The sequence below is a fragment of the Cervus canadensis genome, chromosome 16 (assembly GCF_019320065.1).
Source record: "Cervus canadensis isolate Bull #8, Minnesota chromosome 16, ASM1932006v1, whole genome shotgun sequence".
Lineage (NCBI taxonomy): Eukaryota > Metazoa > Chordata > Mammalia > Artiodactyla > Cervidae > Cervus > Cervus canadensis.
Window position 1 is genome coordinate 8,424,204 of NC_057401.1, and position 18,402 is coordinate 8,442,605.

Genomic DNA, 18,402 nt, shown 5'->3' on the forward strand with positions numbered 1-18,402 from the left:
GCTGGGAAAACACTTCCCCTTATAATTTTAAAGGCATTCTTGTTTTGTGTTCTGGCTTCCCGTGTTACCATTGAATAGTCTGATACAATTATGATTCCTAATTCTTTGCATCTAGGTTGTCTCATATAATTATTGATTGATGAAAAGTCCAATGGAAAAACAGATGAATGAGGGAGAGAAGTCCCCAGGAAATGTTTACTGCATTGTCATATTGTACACCTAGCCTGGAGGGGAGGATTATGCCCTGCATGGGATATTTGGCAATGTTTGGAGACATTTATGATGGTCACAACTGGTTTGTGTATGCAGGTGCTACCAGAATCTAGTGAGTAGAGGCCAGAGATGTTTAGCAGATGCTACACATCCTACCATGCACAGGAAAGCTGCCTACAACAAAGAATTATCTGGTCCAAAATGTCAATAGTGCCAGGGTTGAGAAACTTCACTCAGTGTTACATCTGGGCTTTCAGGTTAGAAAGAATGGTTACCACCAGCATAGTAGAAGCATGCGTAATGGTAGCACACAGAGAGATATGATAAAATTTCCCTGGAGAGTAGGGAGGGTCACACATGTGGTCCTTGTCTTCTGTGTAAGGAACTGACCTTAATTACATTGCTGTATCTGGGCTTAGATTACTGGAACAGGTGATTCTGATCACTATTGAATTAGACCAATTGGTGAATAACTGGCATTTTTATGATATTGAATCTTATAACCATGAACATAGATTTCTGTTTTATCTTAGTATTCCTTAATGAGTTTTCAAAGTAAAGTTTTACAATTTCCTTCATTAAGGTTATTTTCTACTTTTGTTGTGTTTATTCCTAGATATCTTATTTTTTGCTGTGACCACTAGTAAATGTTGTATCTCTGTTTTCTTTTGATAATTTGTCCTATACTTCCCTTTTATTTATTTTTAAAAATTTAAAATATATAGAAAAGAGAATAGTACAATAAATAATAATAACTTTAAAATTTTATATTTACTAGGTGCTTTCTCTTAATATATAGAAATATGATTATTTTTGTTTGACTTTTTAAATTTATTTTTCATTTTTATTAAAAAAATTTTTTTTTTCATTTATTTTTATTAGTTGGAGGCTAATTACTTTACAATATTGTAGTGGGTTTTGTCATACATTGACATGAATCAGCCATGGTTTTACATGTATTCACCATCCTGATCCCCCCTCCTACCTCCCTCTCTACCCGCTCCCTCTGGGTCTTCCTAGTGCACCAGGCCCGAGCACTTGTCTCATGCATCCAGTCTGGGCTGGTGATCTGTTTCACCATAGATAGTATACATGCTGTTCTTTTGAAACATCCCACCCTCACCTTCTCCCACAGAGTTCAAAAGTCTGTTCTGTATTTCTGTGTCTCTTTTTCTGTTTTGCATATAGGGTTATCGTTACCATCTTTCTAAATTCCATATATATGTGTTAATGTACTGTATTGGTGTTTATCTTTCTGGCTTACTTCACTCTGTCTAATGGGCTCCAGTTTCATCCATCTCATTAGAACTGATTCAAATGAATTCTTTTTAATGGCTGAGTAATATTCCATTGTGTATATGTACCACAGCTTCCTTATCCATTCGTCTGCTGATGGGCATCTAGGTTGCTTCCATATCCTGGCTATTATAAACAGTGCTGCGATGAACATTGGGGTATATGTGTCTTTTTCAGATCTGGTTTCCTCCGTGTGTATGCCCAGAAGTGGGATTGCTGGGTCATATGGCAGTTCTATTTCCAGTTTTTTAAGAAATCTCCACATTGTTCTCCATAGTGGCTGTACTAGTTTGCATTCCCACCAACAGCGTAAGAGGGTTCCCTTTTCTCCACACCCTCTCCAGCATTTATTGCTTGTAGACTTTTGGATAGCAGCCGTTCTGACTGGCGTGTAATGGTACCTCATTGAGGTTTTGATTTGCATTTCTCTGACAATGAGTGATGTTGAGCATCTTTTCATGTGTTTGTTAGCCATCTGTATGTCTTCTTCGGAGAAATGTCTGTTTAGATATTTGGCCCATTTTTTGTTATTTTTCTGGAATTGAGCTGCAGGAGTTGCTTGTATATTTTTGAGATTAATCCTTTGTCTGTTTCTTCATTTGCTATTATTTTCTCCCAATCTGAGGGCTGTCTTTTCACCTTGCTTATCGTTTCCTTTGTTGTGCAAAAGCTTTTAAGTTTCATTAGGTCCCATTTGTTTAGTTTTGCTTTTATTTCCAGTATTCTGGGAGGTGGGTCATAGAGGATCCTGCTGTGATTTATGTCATAGAGTGTTTTGCCTATGTTCTTCTCTAGGAGATTTATAGTTTCTGGTCTTACATTTAGATCTTTAATCCATTTTGAGTTTATTTTTGTGTATGGTGTTAGAAAGTGTTCTAGTTTCATTCTTTTACAAGTGGTTGACCAGTTTTCCCAGCACCACTTGTTAAAGAGGTTGTCTTTTTTCCATTGTATATCCTTGCCTCCTTTGTCAAAGATAAGGTGTCCATAGGTTCGTGGATTTATCTCTGGGCTTTCTATTCTGTTCCATTGATCTATATTTCCGTCTTTGTGCCAGTACCATACTGTCTTGATGACTGTGGCTTTGTAGTAGAGTCTGAAGTCAGGCAGTTGATTCCTCCAGTTCCATTCTTCTTTCTCAAGATTACTTTGGCTATTCAAGTATTCAAGGTTTTTTGTATTTCCATACAAATTGTGAAATTATTTGTTCTAGTTCTGTGAAAAATACCATTGGTAGCTTGATAGGGATTGCATTGAATCAATAGATTGCTTTGGATAGTATAGCCATTTTGACAATATTGATTCTTCCAATCCATGAACACGGTATGTTTCTCCATCTGTTTGTGTCCTCTTTGATTTCTTTCATCAGTGTTTTATAGTTTTCTATGTATAGGTCTTTTGTTTCTTTAGGTAGATATACTCCTAAGTATTTTATTCTTTTTGTTGCAATGGTAAATGGTATTGTTTCCTTAATTTCTCTTTCTGTTTTTTTTTTTTTTTTTTATAGGAATGCAAGGGATTTCTGTGTGTTAATTTTATATCCTGCAACTTTACTATATTCGTTGATTAGCTCTAGTAATTTTCTGGTAGAGTCTTTAGGGTTTTCTATGTAGAGGATCATGTTGTCTGCAAACAGTGAGAGTGTTACTTCTTCTTTTCCTATCTGGATTCCTTTTATTCTTTTTCTGCTCTGATTGCTGTGGCCAAAACTTCCAACACTATGTTGAATGGTAGTGGTGAGAGTGGGCACCCTTGTCTTGTTCCTGATTTCAGGGGAAATGCTTTCAATTTTTCACCATTGAGGGTGATGCTTGCTGTGGGTTTGTCATATATAGCTTTTATTATGTTGAGGTATGTTCCTTCTATTCCTGCTTTTTGGAGAGTTTTAATCATAAATGAGTGTTGAATTTTGTCAAAGGCTTTCTCTGCATCTATTGAGATAATCATATGGTTTTTATCTTTCAATTTGTTAATGTGGTGTATTACATTGATTGATTTTTGGATATTAAAGAATCCTTGCATTCCTGGGATAAAGCCCACTTGGTCATGGTGTATGACCTTTTTAATATGTTGTTGGATTCTGTTTGCTAGAATTTTGTTAAGGATTTTTGCATCTATGTTCATCAGTGATATTGTCCTGTAGTTTTCTTCTTTGTGGCATCTTTGTCTGGTTTTGGAATTAGGGTGATGGTGGTCTCATAGAATGAGTTTGGAAGTTTACCTTCTTCTGCAATCTTCTGGAAGAATTTGAGTAAGATAGGTGTTAGCTCTTCTCTAAATTTTTGGTAGAATTCAGCTGTGAAGCCATCTGGTCCTGGGCCTTTGTTTGCTGGAAAATTTCTGATTACAGTTTCAATTTCCTTGCTTGTGATGGGTCTGTTAAGATCTTCTATTTCTTCCTGGTTCAGTTTTAGAAAGTTATACTTTTCTAAGAATTTGTCCATTTCTTCCAAGTTGTCCATTTTATTTGCGTAGAAATGCTGGTAGTAGTCTCTTATGATCCTTTGTATTTCAGTGTTATCTGTTGTGATCTCTCCATTTTCATTTCTAATTTTGTTAATTTGGTTCTTCTCCCTTTGTTTCTTAATGAGTCTTGCTAATGGTTTGTCAATTTTGTTTATTTTTTCAAAAAACCAGCTTTTAGCTTTGTTGATTTTTGCTATGGTCTCTTTAGTTTCTTTTGCATTTATTTCTGCCCTAATTTTTAAGATTTCTTTCCTTCTGCTAACCCTGGGGTTTCTTCATTTTCCTTCTCTAATTGCTTTAGGTGTAGAGTTAGGTTATTTATTTGACTTTTTTCTTGTTTCTTGAGGTAAGCCTGTAATGCTATGACCTTCCCCTTAGCACTGCTTTTACAGTGTCCCATAGGTTTTGGGTTGTTGTGTTTTCATTTTCATTCATTTCTATACATATTTTGATTTCTTTTTTGATTTCTTCTATGATTTGTTGGTTATTCAGAAGCGTGTTATTTAGCCTCCATATGCTTGAATTTTTAACAATTTTTTTCCTGTAATTGAGATCTAATCTTACTGCACTGTGGTCAGAAAAGATGACTGGAATGATTTCAATTTTTTTGAATTTACCAAGACTAGATTTATGGCCCAGGATGTGATCTATTCTGGAGAAAGTTCTGTGTGCACTTGAGAAAAAGGTGAAGTTGATTGTTTTGGGGTGAAATGTCCTATAGATATCAATTAGGTCTAGCTGGTCCATTGTGTCATTTAAAGTTTGTGTTTCCTTGTTAATTTTATGTTTAGTTGATCTATCCATAGTTGTGAGTGGGGTATTAAAGTCTCCCACTATTATTGTGTTACTATTAATTTCCTCTTTCATACTCGTTAGCGTTTGCCTTACATATTGCGGTGCTCCTATGTTGGGTGCATATATATTTATAATAGTTATATCTTCTTGGATTGATCCTTTGATCATTATGTAGTGTCCTTCTTTGTCTCTTTTCACAGCCTTTATTTGAAAGTCTATTTTATCTGATATGAGTATTGTGACTCCTGCCTTCTTTTGTTCTCCGTTTGCGTGAAATATTTTTTTCCAGCCCTTCACTTTTAGTCTGTATGTGTCTCTTGTTTTGAGGTGGGTCTCTTGTAGACAGCATATATAGGAGTCTTGTTTTTGCATCCATTCAGGCAGTCTTTGTCTTTTGGTTGGGGCATTCAACCCATTTATATTTAAGGTAATCATTGATAGGTATGGTCCCATTGCCATTTACTTTGTTGTTTTGGGTTCACGTTTATACAGCCTTTCTGTGTTTCCTGTCTAGAGAAGATCCTTTAGCATTTGTTGAAGAGCTGGTTTGGTGGTGCTGAATTCTTTCAGCTTTTGCTTGTCTGTAAAGCTTTTGAATTCTCCTTCATATCTGAATGAGATCCTTGCTGGGTACAGTAATCTAGGTTGTAGGTTATTCTCTTTCATTACTTTCAGTATGTCCTGCCATTCCCTTCTGGCCTGGAGGGTTTCTATTGATAGATCAGCTGTTATCCTTATGGGGATCCCTTTGTGTGTTATTTGTTGTTTCTCCCTTGCTGCTTTTAATATTTGTTCTTTGTGTTTGATCTTTGTTAATTTGATTAATATGTGTCTTGGGGTGTTTTGCCTTGGGTTTATCCTGTTTGGGACTCTCTGGGTTTCTCGGACTTGGGTGGCTATTTCCTTCCTCATTTTAGGGAAGTTTTCAGCTATTATCTCCTCGAGTATTTTCTCATGGCCTTTCTTTTTGTCTTCTTCTTCTGGGACTCCTATGATTCGAATGTTGGGGCGTTTCACATTGTCCCAGAGGTCCCTGAGGTTGTCCTCATTTCTTTTGATTCTTTTTTCTTTTTTCCTCTCTGCTTCATTTATTTCCACCATTTTATCTTCTACCTCACTTATCCTATCTTCTGTCTCCGTTATTCTACTCTTGGTTTCCTCCAGAGTTTTTTGATCTCATTTATTGCATTATTCATTTTTAATTGACTCTTTTTTATTTCTTCTAGGTCTTTATTAAACATTTCTTGCATCTTCTCAATCTTTGTCTCCAGGCTATTTATCTGTAACTCCATTTTGTTTTCAAGATTTTGGATCATTTTTATTATCATTATTCTAAATTCTTTTTCAGGTAGATTCCCTATCTCCTCCTCTTTTGTTTGACTTGGTGGGCATTTTTCATGTTCCTTTACCTGCTGGGTATTTCTCTGCCTTTTCATCTTGTTTAGATTGCTGTGTCTGGAGTGGGCTTTCTGTATTCTGGTGGTCTGTGGTTCCTTTTTATTGTGGAGGTTTCACCCAGTGGGTGGGGTTGGACGATTGGCTTGTCAAGGTTTCCTGGTTAGGGAAGCTTGTGTTGGTGTTCTGGTGTGTGGAACTGGATTTCTTCTCTCTGGAGTGCAATGGAGTGCCCAATAATGAGTTTTGAGATGGGTCTATGTGTTAGGTGTGACTTTGGGCAGCCTGTATGTTGACGCTCAGGGCTGTGTTCCTGCGTTGCTGGAGGATTTGCATGGTATGTCTTGCTCTGGAACTTACTGGCTCTTGGGTGATGGTTGGTTTCAGTGTAGGTATGGAGGACTTTGGATGGTCTCTTATTACTTAATGTTACATGTATTCAGGAGTTTTCTGGTGTTCTCAGGTTTTAGGCTTAAGTCTCCTGCCTCTGGATTTCAGTTTTATTCTTCCAGTAGTCTCAAGACTTCTCCAACTATACAGCACTGATAATAAAACTTCTAGGTTAATGGTGAAAAGATTCTCCACCGTGAGGGACACCCAGAGAGGTTCACAGAGTTACATGAAAAAGAGGAGAGGGAGGAGGGAGATATAGATGAGCAGGAGGAGAAAAAGGGGGACTCAAGAGGAGAGAGACAGATCTACACAGTTGTCTGTTCCCAAAGTGTTCTCCGTAGCCCAGACACCCACAGAGATTCACAGAATTGGATTGGGAAGAGAAGGGGAAAGGAGGAAATAGAGGTGTTCTGAGGTAGAAAACAGAGAGTCAAAAGTGGGACAGAGTAATCAACACACTGCTGAATAAAAATGGGAACTGAATATTGGATTCTTAAATGTCCAAAATTTATATCACATACTGAAAAACAAAAATTAAAAATCTAGAGTAGAGGTTAGACTCTTAAAGATACAATATTAAAAACAAAAACACAAAAAAGTTTAGAGATATATAGGAAGTTTGGTTTAAAAATAGGGCTTCTCTTTTTTTTTTTTGCAAGGTTATAGTGAAATGAAAATGAAAATTAAGGAGTAGTAGAGGAGTAATAGAGGACTTTAAAAGAAAATAAGAGAAAAAGAAAAAAAAGAAAAAAAAACAAGAAAAAAAATTTTTTTCCTAATTAAAAAAATCATAAAAATATATGAAAATGAAAGTTAAGGAGTAGTGGGGGAGTAATAGGGAATTTTAAAAGAAAATAAAAGAGAAAAAAATAGAAAAGAAAAGAAAAAAAAATTTTTTTAATTAAAAAAAAAAAAGGTAAAAATATATCTAGGAATTTCTCTGGAGCTGTTGCGGTCAGTGTGGGTTCGGTTCAGTTTCAGATAGCTCCTCGTTCCAGCTTACACTTCTCGATATGTATAGGCCCCTTCCGGTGTAGTTGGTGTTACCTACAGGGATTTTTTTTTTTTTTTAAAGTCTTTATTGAATCTGTTACAAGATTGCTTCCATTTTATGTTTTAGTTTTTTGGCCCCAAGGCATGTGGGATCTTAACTCCCTGCCAGAGATCGAACCCTCACCCCCTGCATTGGAAGGCAAAGTCTTAACCACTGGACCGCCAGGGAAGTCCCACCTACAGGGATTTTAATCTGTTGCACCGGTCCCTTCTGAAGCGGTTCCCTTTGTTTATTTGGCTTCTGTTTGCCGGTCTCTTCAGTGCCTAATTTCCGCCCTGACACAGGCGGGAGGAGGTGGTCTCTAGTTCAGGTTCGCTAGTTCCGTCGCGCTGCGGGGAGGGAGGGGAACTGCTTTCCCCATCTACGCTGCTCAGGCTCCCGGCTGCTCTATATGGAGCGGGCCCTGCGCTGCGTGCGGTGCCAGTTTTCAGGTACTCCACAAAAGCGCGGACTCGGTTGCGCCTGCGTTTTGTGCCTTCCCCAGCCGGAGCAACTCAGGCAGCCAGGAGCTTGACGGGTGCACTCTCCCCAGGTGTGGTGCACCTTCTTCCCTCCGCAGCCCCAGCCTCAGTTTCCGCCCGCGCCGGTCGGGTGCATGTACCTTGAGTTTAGCCGCGACCCTCCCAGCGGATGTCGACCATCCAGAATCTCAGGAAGTCTTTGGTTAGAAACTGGAGGCCTGTTTGCAGTGTGGTAGGGGATGCTGTCTTTGGGGCTGAGTTTGCCCCTTTCCCCTCCCCCCTGCCTCCTGCCTCCTGCCTCCGGCAGGGCTGGGCCGGTACACCGCAGGCTAGCTCTTCTCTGGACTTGCTCAGACCCTTTGTTCTGCAAACGGCAGGCAGTGTGTTCGGGCAGGTTAATTTTCTCTCTCTCTTTTGCTATCCCACAGTTTAAGTTGGAATCTCACAAAAGCTCCCTCCGATTGCCCTCAGGGCACTCAGGCCCAGTCCTTACCCTAAGCAATGCCGCCTGCTTCTCTCCGTTCTGCCCCCACTTGCTGGTGGCGGATGCGGGCCTCTGGGGTACTTTTCTGCTGGGAGTTGCTTTTAGGCATGTAATCTGTGGGTTTTATTTATTTTTCCCTCCCAGTTAGGTTGCCCTCCAAGATTCAAAAACTTCCCCCAGACCCGCCAGTGTGAGGGTTTCCTGGTGTTTGGAAACTTCCTCTATTAAGACTCCCTCCCCGGGAGGGGTCTCCATCCCTAGCTCTTTTGTCTCTCTTTTTATCTTTTATATTTTGTCCTACCTCCTTTCAAAGACAATGGGCTGCTTTTCTGGGCTCCTGATGTCCTCAGCTAGCGATCAGAAGTTGTTTTGTGAAGTTTGCTCTGCGTTCAATTGTTCTTTTGATGAATTTGTAGGAGAGAAAGTGGTTTCCCCATCCTATTCCTCCACCATCTTGGCTCCTCCCCTTGTTTGACTTTTTATGTAACTTCCTTGCAAGGCTCTTCTATTAATTCTAAAAATTAGTGTAGTTTTTCCTATGTAGGAGATCAAAACATTGACAAATAATGACAGTTTTGTTTCTTCCTTTTCAGTTCTTATACTTTGTGTATATATATATATATATGTATATTACTGCAGAGGTCAAGGATAATATTTAATAGAAGTGGTGAAATAGCAGACATATATTTCTTGTTTCTGATTACAAGAAGAGTGCTTCTATTTTCTTCTTCTTGATTATTAGGAAGATGCCTCTGTTAGAGGAATTTGACTTCTTTAATGTTAGAAGACTAGTTGCTTTTGTTGTTCAGTTGCTACATTGTGTCCGACTCTTTGTGACTCCATGGACTGAGGCAGACTAGGCTTCCCTGTCCTTTACTGTCTCCTGGAATTTGCTCAAATTCATGTCTATTGAGTTGATGATGCTATCTAGTAATTTCATCCTCTGCCACCCTCTTCTCCTTTTGCCTTCAGTCTTTCCCAGCATCAGGGTCTTTTCCAATGAGTTGGCTCTTCACATCAGATGGCCAAAGTATTGGAGCTTCAGCTTCAGCATCAGTCCTTCCAATGAACATTCAGGGTTGATTTTGACTGGTTTGATCTCCGTACTGCCCAAGGGACTCTCAAGAATCTTCTCTAGCACCACAATTTGAAAGCATGATTTCTTCGGCATTCAGACTTTTTTACGTCCAGGTCTCACATCCATATGTGACTACTGGAGAAACCATAGCTTTGACTATGCAGACCTTTGTTGGCAAAGTGATGTTTTTGCTTTTTAATATGCTGTCTAGGTTTGTCATAGCTTTCCTTCCAAGGAGCAAGCATCTTTTCATTTCATGGCCGCAGTCACCATCTGCAGAGATTTGGGAGTCCAAGAAATAAAGTCTGTTACTGCTCCCACTTTTTCCCCTTCTATTTACCATGAAGTAATGGGGCCAGATTCCATGATCTTAGTTTTTTGAATGTTGAGTTTGAAGCCAGTTTTTCCACTTTCCTCTTTCACCCTCATCAAGAGACTCCTTAGTTCCTCTTCACTTTCTGCCATAAGGGTGGTGTCATCTGCATATCTGAGGTTGTTGATACTTCTGGCAATCTTGATTCCAGCTTGTGATTCATCTAGCTTGGGATTTCACATGATGTACTCTGCATATAAATTAAGCAAACAAGGCTACAATCCTATTTTGGTGAGGTTTTCTCCTGAGTTTTCATTTTGTCCATATTTTCAAAATTATGCATGTTATTATTTTTACTGTCTTTTAAATCTTTTTAAAAATCTATAGTTTATTCTTAATATTTTTTTATTTTTTCAATAATTTCTTGCCTGAGGTAACTCTGGCTCTCATGAGCCTCTGCAAATTTTAGTATTTATCCTTGAAATTTTAATAAAATAACCTATATGTTAGTAAATATATTTTTCCTCTTCCAGAACAATAAAAGGACCTTACAAAATGGAAAGCCACAGTTATTCTTCCTTTCTGAATTGAAGCATGTTTTTCTTTCATTGGTATTTTTGCTCCATTATTTTTAGTCCACAAATTACAAATTATTGTTTGATTATTGTTTCTTTACTTGTTTCCAAATGTATATGTCATTTATTTGAAAGTAGATACCAAATACTGTAGGTCACATAGTTTTCATGTAAGTGGCAAATCAGACAAAATTCACAACTAGAGAATTCATTTAAAATATTACAGTTTTGAATCTATTTTTCAATTTTATTGACATTTAAAATGGAACATCAAAGTATTGTGTTACTCTGTTTTCTGGGTGAGAAACTTTAGTCAGAATAAACTGATAAGCAATCTCCTTGGGAGACTATGTAGAACCATCTGATGAACATAAGGTTTTGGAAACAGATTGTCTTTTTTTAAAATTCTACCTCTTTTTCTTACTAAATTTGTGACCTTAAGCAAATAACTTAATTTCTCCTTATACTTTGTCTGTAAAATGGTGATGGTACCTGGTGGCTCAGACAATAAAAAGTCTGCCTGCCATGCAGGGGACCAGGGTTTGATCCCTGGGTTGGGAAGATGCCCTGGAGAAGGGAATGGCCAGAATGGCCACCCACTGCAGTATTCCTGCCTGGAGATTTCCATGGACAGAAGAGACTGGTGGGCCACAGTCCATTGGGTCACAGAGAGGCAGACACAACTGAATGATTAACACTTTCTCTTTTTCAGTTTTGTGTTTACTTTAGTGAGTTGTTTTGATAATTAAATGAGTTAATAATAAGGGTTTCCACATAGTACACATTCAGTAACGGTTGGCTATTGTTGCTATAAATGCTTCCTCTTTCAAAATTATGCATTTATTTCCAAGTTTTAAAATGCCAAAAAATGCAAATGATTTTGTTTATAGTGCTCATTATTTTAAAATGTAGCATGATGGAATAGAATATGGTATTTTTTTAAAAAAGTAATTAGATATTAACCAAAAATACCAAATTGGCTTATTAAGCAAACATCATACACAGAAAATGTTTACTTCAGTGTAGCAATTGAGCTAGTTTGATAATCATTTTAATTCATCAATGTTAATTTAGAGTTGTCTATATCATTATCATATTTTTAATTTTGGTCATTTCTTTTAGTATCTCAGACTTTTTTCTGGAAAATTTTCCTTTTTATGAGTACATGATTTAGAAATTCTTTGTTGAGAATCTCAGATTTAGTTCTTCTGAAAATATTTTTATTTCACCTGTGTTAATTGAATGGCAGAGTTTTTTTCTTTTTCTGAGCATAAAATTCTTGATTCACTTTTACTTATTTTTCTCAGCACATTGAAGAAACTATCCCACAGTGGCTTCCACGGTTGTTGAAAAGTCATCTAGGAGTCTACCTGCCTCTCCTTTGTTAGATAATTTGTAGTGTTTCTAGCTACTCTTAAAATAGTCTATCTTAGGTTGTATTCTATTTTACTATAATGTTTTGGGTGCACCCTTACATTTATTTATCCTGTTTGGGATTCATTGTGATTTGAAAATGCATAGAATATTTTTCTCACATCTCTCCACATGTTGCCTTTCCTTTATTATTTATATAATCTCCTCTGTTCCTTCTGAAATTCCCACTAGACATATGTTGGTCTTTTTCATTATATCCTCTGTACCTCTGAACTTGGGTTCAATCCCTGGGTTGGGAAGATCCCCTGGAGAAAGAAAAGGCTATCCACTCCAGTATTCTGGCCTGGAGAATTCCATGGACTGTATAGTCCATGGTGTCACAAAGAGTCAACACAACTGAGTGACTTTCACTTTTACTTTCTGAACTTTATTTCTACATATATGGAGAGTGTGTGTATATATGTGTTGGTTCTTTGTATGCTGCATTGTATATAATTTGTTTCTGGTTTATTAGGTCTCTCTTCATCTATGTTTAACCTGTTGTTTAATACATCCATCAAGTTTTTTTTCATGGTTTCTCTTTTTAAAAAAATTAACAGCTCTTACTTTTTAGAGAAGTCTTAGTTTTACAGCAAAATTGAGAGAAAAGTGTACATATATCCACTCACCACACACCCGCAGCCTCTACCATCATCAATATCCCACACTACTGTGGTACATTTGTTAAACAATCAATAAGCCAACATTGACACATTATTATCAACCAAAGTCTGTACATTAGGGTTCACTTTTTGTATTGTGTTTCTGTGAGTTTTGACAAACGTGTAATGACACGTATCCACCTTTCTCGTAGCATACAGAGTAGTTTCACTGCTCTAAAATTTCTCTGTGCTCCACCTACTCATCTCTCGCTCTTCCTAAACTTGTTTCATTGGGTTTTAAATTCTGCTGTCTTACTTTTATTTCTAAAAGTTCTATTTGGTTTTACTTCAAATCTTGATAGTTTGTTGCTCCTTATTTATTGTTTTAAATTTTTTCCTTTATCTCTTTTTTCAAATTATAATACTTATCTCAAATTATGTGTCTGGTCATTTTAATATGTGAAACATTAAAATATCTCAAGTGTGTTCAGATCTGGTTCTGTTATATATTGTTCTTGTGTGCTTTATGTACATGGTGGGTGGTGGGCTTTGTAATTGTGTGTGTGTGTGTCTTCGTGATGAAAATTTTGCTTGGAATTCTTATAGCCCTGCGTTGTCAGAATGCTTTTCCAAGGAAGATCTGTGTCTACTTTATTCAGCTGTTAGGAGGTGCCACAGACTTGGGGTCACTAACTACAATTCTCACATTATAGTTTTTTAAGGACCACATAGAAGTCATGCAGATTTGGGCCTTAAATCCACTTAAGGACTAATCAGAGGGTACAAGTTACCAGAGGAAGCTTTTTTATTCCTGACTTCTAGAGCCAGGACAGAGACAGGTGCCCTTTGTTTTTCTTGCATTTTCTGTGCGTCTTCTTTTTCTTTCTTATTTCTCTCTTTCCATGAGAGTGTACCCATTTCCGGATCTCACACTGTCACCTCTGTCTGCAAGTTGAAGACTGTGAGCTGGCCCCAGGCTTTGTCTGAGGTCCTCTCATGTCCCCATGCTATAGACACAGTTAGCCAGCAGCTTCCAAGCTTGCTTACTTTCCTAGATTCATGTTCTCAGCTTTGGCAGAATACTCTCACCTTCTTGTAGCCTCAGATATTCAATTAAACATACTTACCTGTCTATGTGCCATCCATCTATGCTTTATTTATATTTAATTGAGGTTTCAGTATCATCATTCTGTCCCATGCCCTTCAGTCAGTTTTCATATTGTTATATTTACCATGCTTAAAATCTTTTAGCCTAGCCTTTTTCTTTCTCCTAGTTTTCTGTAGAAATCCATCACAAACTTCTTTTAGTGAGAAAGTGAAGACTAGTTCAAAGTGATGATATCATGTGTTGAAAGTCATCCATTGCTGTCCTGGCTGTGCCTGGTGAGACTCATTAACCTCCCTGTACCTCCGATGTTCTGATCTAGAAAGAACACAGAGTATGTTCCAGCGATCTCACAGCCTCCTTCTAGCCTCAGCATTTGATACAGACCATGAATTCCTTCATGAGCCTGGCCCCTGTGGCTGTCGGCTCTTGATTTATGGTTTAGCACAGTATTTGTCCTTCTGAGTATTTTTAAACACAGAAATTTATTTTAGCTTGACTAGACAGGACTCTTGTGTAGGCCTGTCTTAGTGCCTTGCCTAGCCTTGGAGATGTTGCTAAGCCTGTTCTGAGTCTGTGACATACTGGAGAAAGACAGTGTGGAGCCCTGGGGGTTGGATAGGGAGGCGCACTAGACAAGGAGGGCTTGGTTTCAAGCTGCTATTTTAACACTTTCCCTTCTTTCCTGCCTATAAAGGAAAAACTCAGCTTCCTGTTTTATGTAGGGAAAAACCAAGTTTTTTGCTACCATTTCTCTCCTGTGAATGTATTACTCTTGCAAAACACTTCACTTTTGATGCTTCTGGTCAAATGTGTGGTGGATTTTCACCACAACAAGCAAGTCTCCTATACCAGCTGGATGTCCTACGACTGAACTCAATTCTGACACTGTCTACCTGAGATATTGTCAGATCTCATAGGTAAGGGCTCAGTCCCACAAGTTCATGTACCCCTGCACCCCATCCTCTTCCCATATCCTGCCTTCAAAAGCCAGTCATAAGCTTAGGTCATCACCTGTGCTTCTGATCAACAGGCTGTAGTTGGAGGTTCCAATGACCCTCTCTTCAGATTCAATTAAGTTTCTAGAGCAGTTCACACACTTAGAGATACACATGCTTACTTTCACCAATGTAGTAAAGTATATGATAGAAGATACAGATAACAGCCAGATGAAGAGACACATAGGGCAAAGTCTGGTAGAGTCCCTAGAACAGGAGCTTCAGTCCCTGTGGAGCTGGGGTGAGCCATCCTCCTGGTAGGGAAGGTGTGTCCACCAATTCGGAAGCTCTCTGAACTCTCTACTACTGGGATTTTATGGCAGTTTCTTCATGTAGGGATGATTAGTTTTTAACTCCATTTCTAGCACCCCTCCCCTCTCTGTAGGATAAAGGTGAAGCTGAAAATGCCAAGCTTCTAATCATGGCTTGATCTTTCTGGTGACCAGCCCCCTATCCAGGAACCCATTCAGAGTTGCCTCATTAGAACAAAAGATGCTTCTAGTGCTGTCATCATTTAGGAATCTATAATCGTTTAGGAGCCCTATGTCAGAAATGGAGTCAAAGACAGATACTAGAACAAAAGAAACTTGTAGTGTTCTTGTCGTTCAGCCGCTCAGTCATGTCCGACTCTTTGTGACCCCATGGACTAGCCCACCAGGCTCCTCTGTCCATGGGATTTCCCAGGCAAGAATACGGAGTGGGTTGCCATTTCCTTCTTCAGGGGATCTTCCCAACCCAGGGATCGAACTCACATCTCCTACATTGCTGGTGGATTCTTTACCACTGAGCCACCTGGGAAGCCCAAACTTTAAGAATCTTATAGTCTCATGAAAGACATAGATATTAAACAGATATGAATTTGTGTCATAACACTTGGGCACAAGAAAAGTCACATCACTTTTTAAAAAAAGTCAAATTTATTTTAGATTGGACAAATAGTTATTTGGGTCAAGGAATACATGTCTAATTTGGGGGTAGCCTGTGTCCCTTCCACGGGGCTTGCAAAATCTAGGGGATAGTGAAATTTGGGGATTTAAGACATCGAGGAAATTTGGGAAAAGGCCTCCATTCTTTTTTTTTTAATCCAGGGGAAAGCGCGAACGCAGTCCCCCACTACCACAAATTATGCAGTCGAGTTTCCCACATTTGGGGAAATCGCAGGGGTCAGCACATCCGGAGTGCAATGGATAAGCCTCGCCCTGGGAAAACCACCTTCGTGATCATGGTGTCTCCCTTGCCAGGTAAGTATAAGGCCTCCATTCTTTATCCCATCAACTGGCCATACGATAATCCCTGTCCAAGCCTGCAGAATTCACTCAAGGTGGGAGACATATATGTATTGCAAAGCATAATAAAGCCTTTTAAAAGAGAAGAAAGCATGCTCTTCTGGGTTTTTCACTCCAGTGTATTTTTAGCACATAGAGATACTTTTTTCTTTTGGCTACACAAACAAAAAGAGTCTAGAGCTTTGATGGAAATACAGGATTTCTGCTCTGCCTAGAGCATATGCATCTTCCCTGCAGATGTTTACTGAGTCGGCATGATGAAGACATTAAACCAGAAAAAGAACACATTTATGCTTCCATTTTATGTCTTTCAAAGTGGTGACTGGCATAAATACAGCACTTATGTACCAAATTGAACCAAATATATAATAAGCGGGACTAAATTTTCCTATTAGTATGTAAAACATTATTATATTCTCCCCAATTTGCAACATTTACATATCTCATTATGAATAGAATGCTTGAAATGCTATACAGAATTTCATTTTACCCTTTTTGTGCAATACCTGGTTTCCAAGAAATATTAATGAGACAATCTCATAAATCTCTATTCACTAAGTCTGATGTCTACCCTGAATTTGCATTTGCAAACTATGATTGCATTACGTCCCTAGCAGACTGGCATATGAACTTACTATTGCATATACAGACAGCTTCTTTAAAGACTCCTTTATTCAGGAGTGTTGGGGGAGGAGAAATAACCACTGATAAAATCATATTTGAAATTCATCTGAACATATTCTTTTGTATGTGTTTAACAGAACTTAAACTTGAAAAAAAATTACTTTTGCCCCTTTTTACCCTTTCAAAGAAACTCCCTTTTAATTTTTTAGTTTATGTAACTAAATATATAACATTCCAAAGTCTTTCCTAAAAAGACTGAACTCTTAAAGGAAAGAAATAAAGAGTATTATAGTCATAGTAATTCTGAAACCTTCTATTCACTTTTAATTTGCCAGCTTTTATACATTACAGTGGCAATCATGTATGTGCATAATCTGGAGATCAAGCTGTTCAAAATCCTCAATCTCTGATAAATTATGACCTGTTTAGAAGGTGGACAAGAGGTTAATCTTGACTCTGGAAAACAGGTTTTTCTTTTGAAACCTTCTTGGTCCTGGAGCATCACAAAGAATTGCCAAGGGAGGGAACAAATTTCCCTCTAGAAGCTTACATAGTAAAGGGATGTCTTCCCAAGAATGGTATTTTGGTTGCTGGTAGTGCTGTAAAGACTTTAAGTAGTACATAGGCATTTTAAAAATGTCAATACACAGATGTACAGAACAGACTTTTGGACTCTGTGGGAGAAGGCGAGGGTAGGATGTTCTGAGAGAACAGCATTGAAACAAGTATACTATCAAGGGTGAAACAGATCACCAGCCCAGGTTGGATGCATGAGACAAGTGCTCAGGGCTGGTGCACTGGGAAGACCCAGAGGGATGGGATGGGGAGGGAGGTGGGAGGGGGGATCGGGATGGGGAACACATGTAAATCCATGGCTGATTCATGTCAATGTATGGCAAAAACCACTACAATATTGTTAAGTAATTAGCCTCCAACTAATACAAAGAAATGGAAAAAATAAAATAAAAATGTCAATAATTACACATTTTTTGTAATGTGTATTTGAAAAAAATTCACTTGTATATTATTTCTCAAGACAAGTCTAAAGGAAGTGGCAATATTAGAGGCACTGATATAGAGAAAAATATATTGGTTAAATAATAATAATACAGGTGATATTCATATATGACAAATTTTCCACACCTTCTGTCTTAAATGTCTGAACGTCCTCAAAAGACCTCCAGGCTGTTCTTTGCCAAACTTTTTCTTCCGATCTTACGTGTACTGATATTCTACTCTCCCCTTCCCCAGCCTCTAGTACCCTGACACCCTCTCCCTAGTCTTGGGTGATACCAGAGTCTGAGGAAGTCACACTAAGGGGCAGGGTTAAGTACAACTCAGAGTCATTTGTATGCTTTAGTGCAGTGTTGCCAAAGTGGATCCAGGAATGGTCTACACTGGAATCACCTAGGCTCCTCATTAAAAATGCAATTTCTCTTCTGAGGTGAGACTAAGGAAGATAGATTTTTTTTTTAAAGGAAACATTTATTTGGCTGCACTGGGCCTTAGTTGGGGCACGTGGGCTCTTCAGTTGTGGCATGTGAACTCTTAGTTGTGATATGTGGAATCTAGTTCCCTCACCAGGAATCAAACCTGGACCCCTGCACTGGAAGCAGGGAGCCTTAGCCACTGTACCACCAGAACAGTCCTGATAGATTTAATTTTTTTTAAGTTTTTAAAATTTTTTGGCCATGCAGCATGTGGGATCTTGGTTTCCCAACTAGGAATTGTACTTATAACCCCTGCCTTGGAAGCACAGAGTCCTAACCACTGGCCCACCAGGCAAGTCCCTTGATAGATTTTTAATAAGCACCCCAGATGATTCTGATCCTAAATAAAGATTAAAGAGAG

At 38.4% G+C, this 18,402-nt stretch overlaps 1 non-coding gene across 1 annotated transcript; it reads right to left on the reverse strand.

The window, feature by feature from the left end:
- Positions 1 to 15,726: 15,726 nt before the first annotated feature.
- On the reverse strand, positions 15,727 to 15,890 carry LOC122454667. The gene has a single exon (XR_006273480.1). It is a non-coding gene; the product is annotated as a U1 spliceosomal RNA (small nuclear RNA).
- Between the last annotated feature and the right edge of the window lie 2,512 nt (positions 15,891 to 18,402).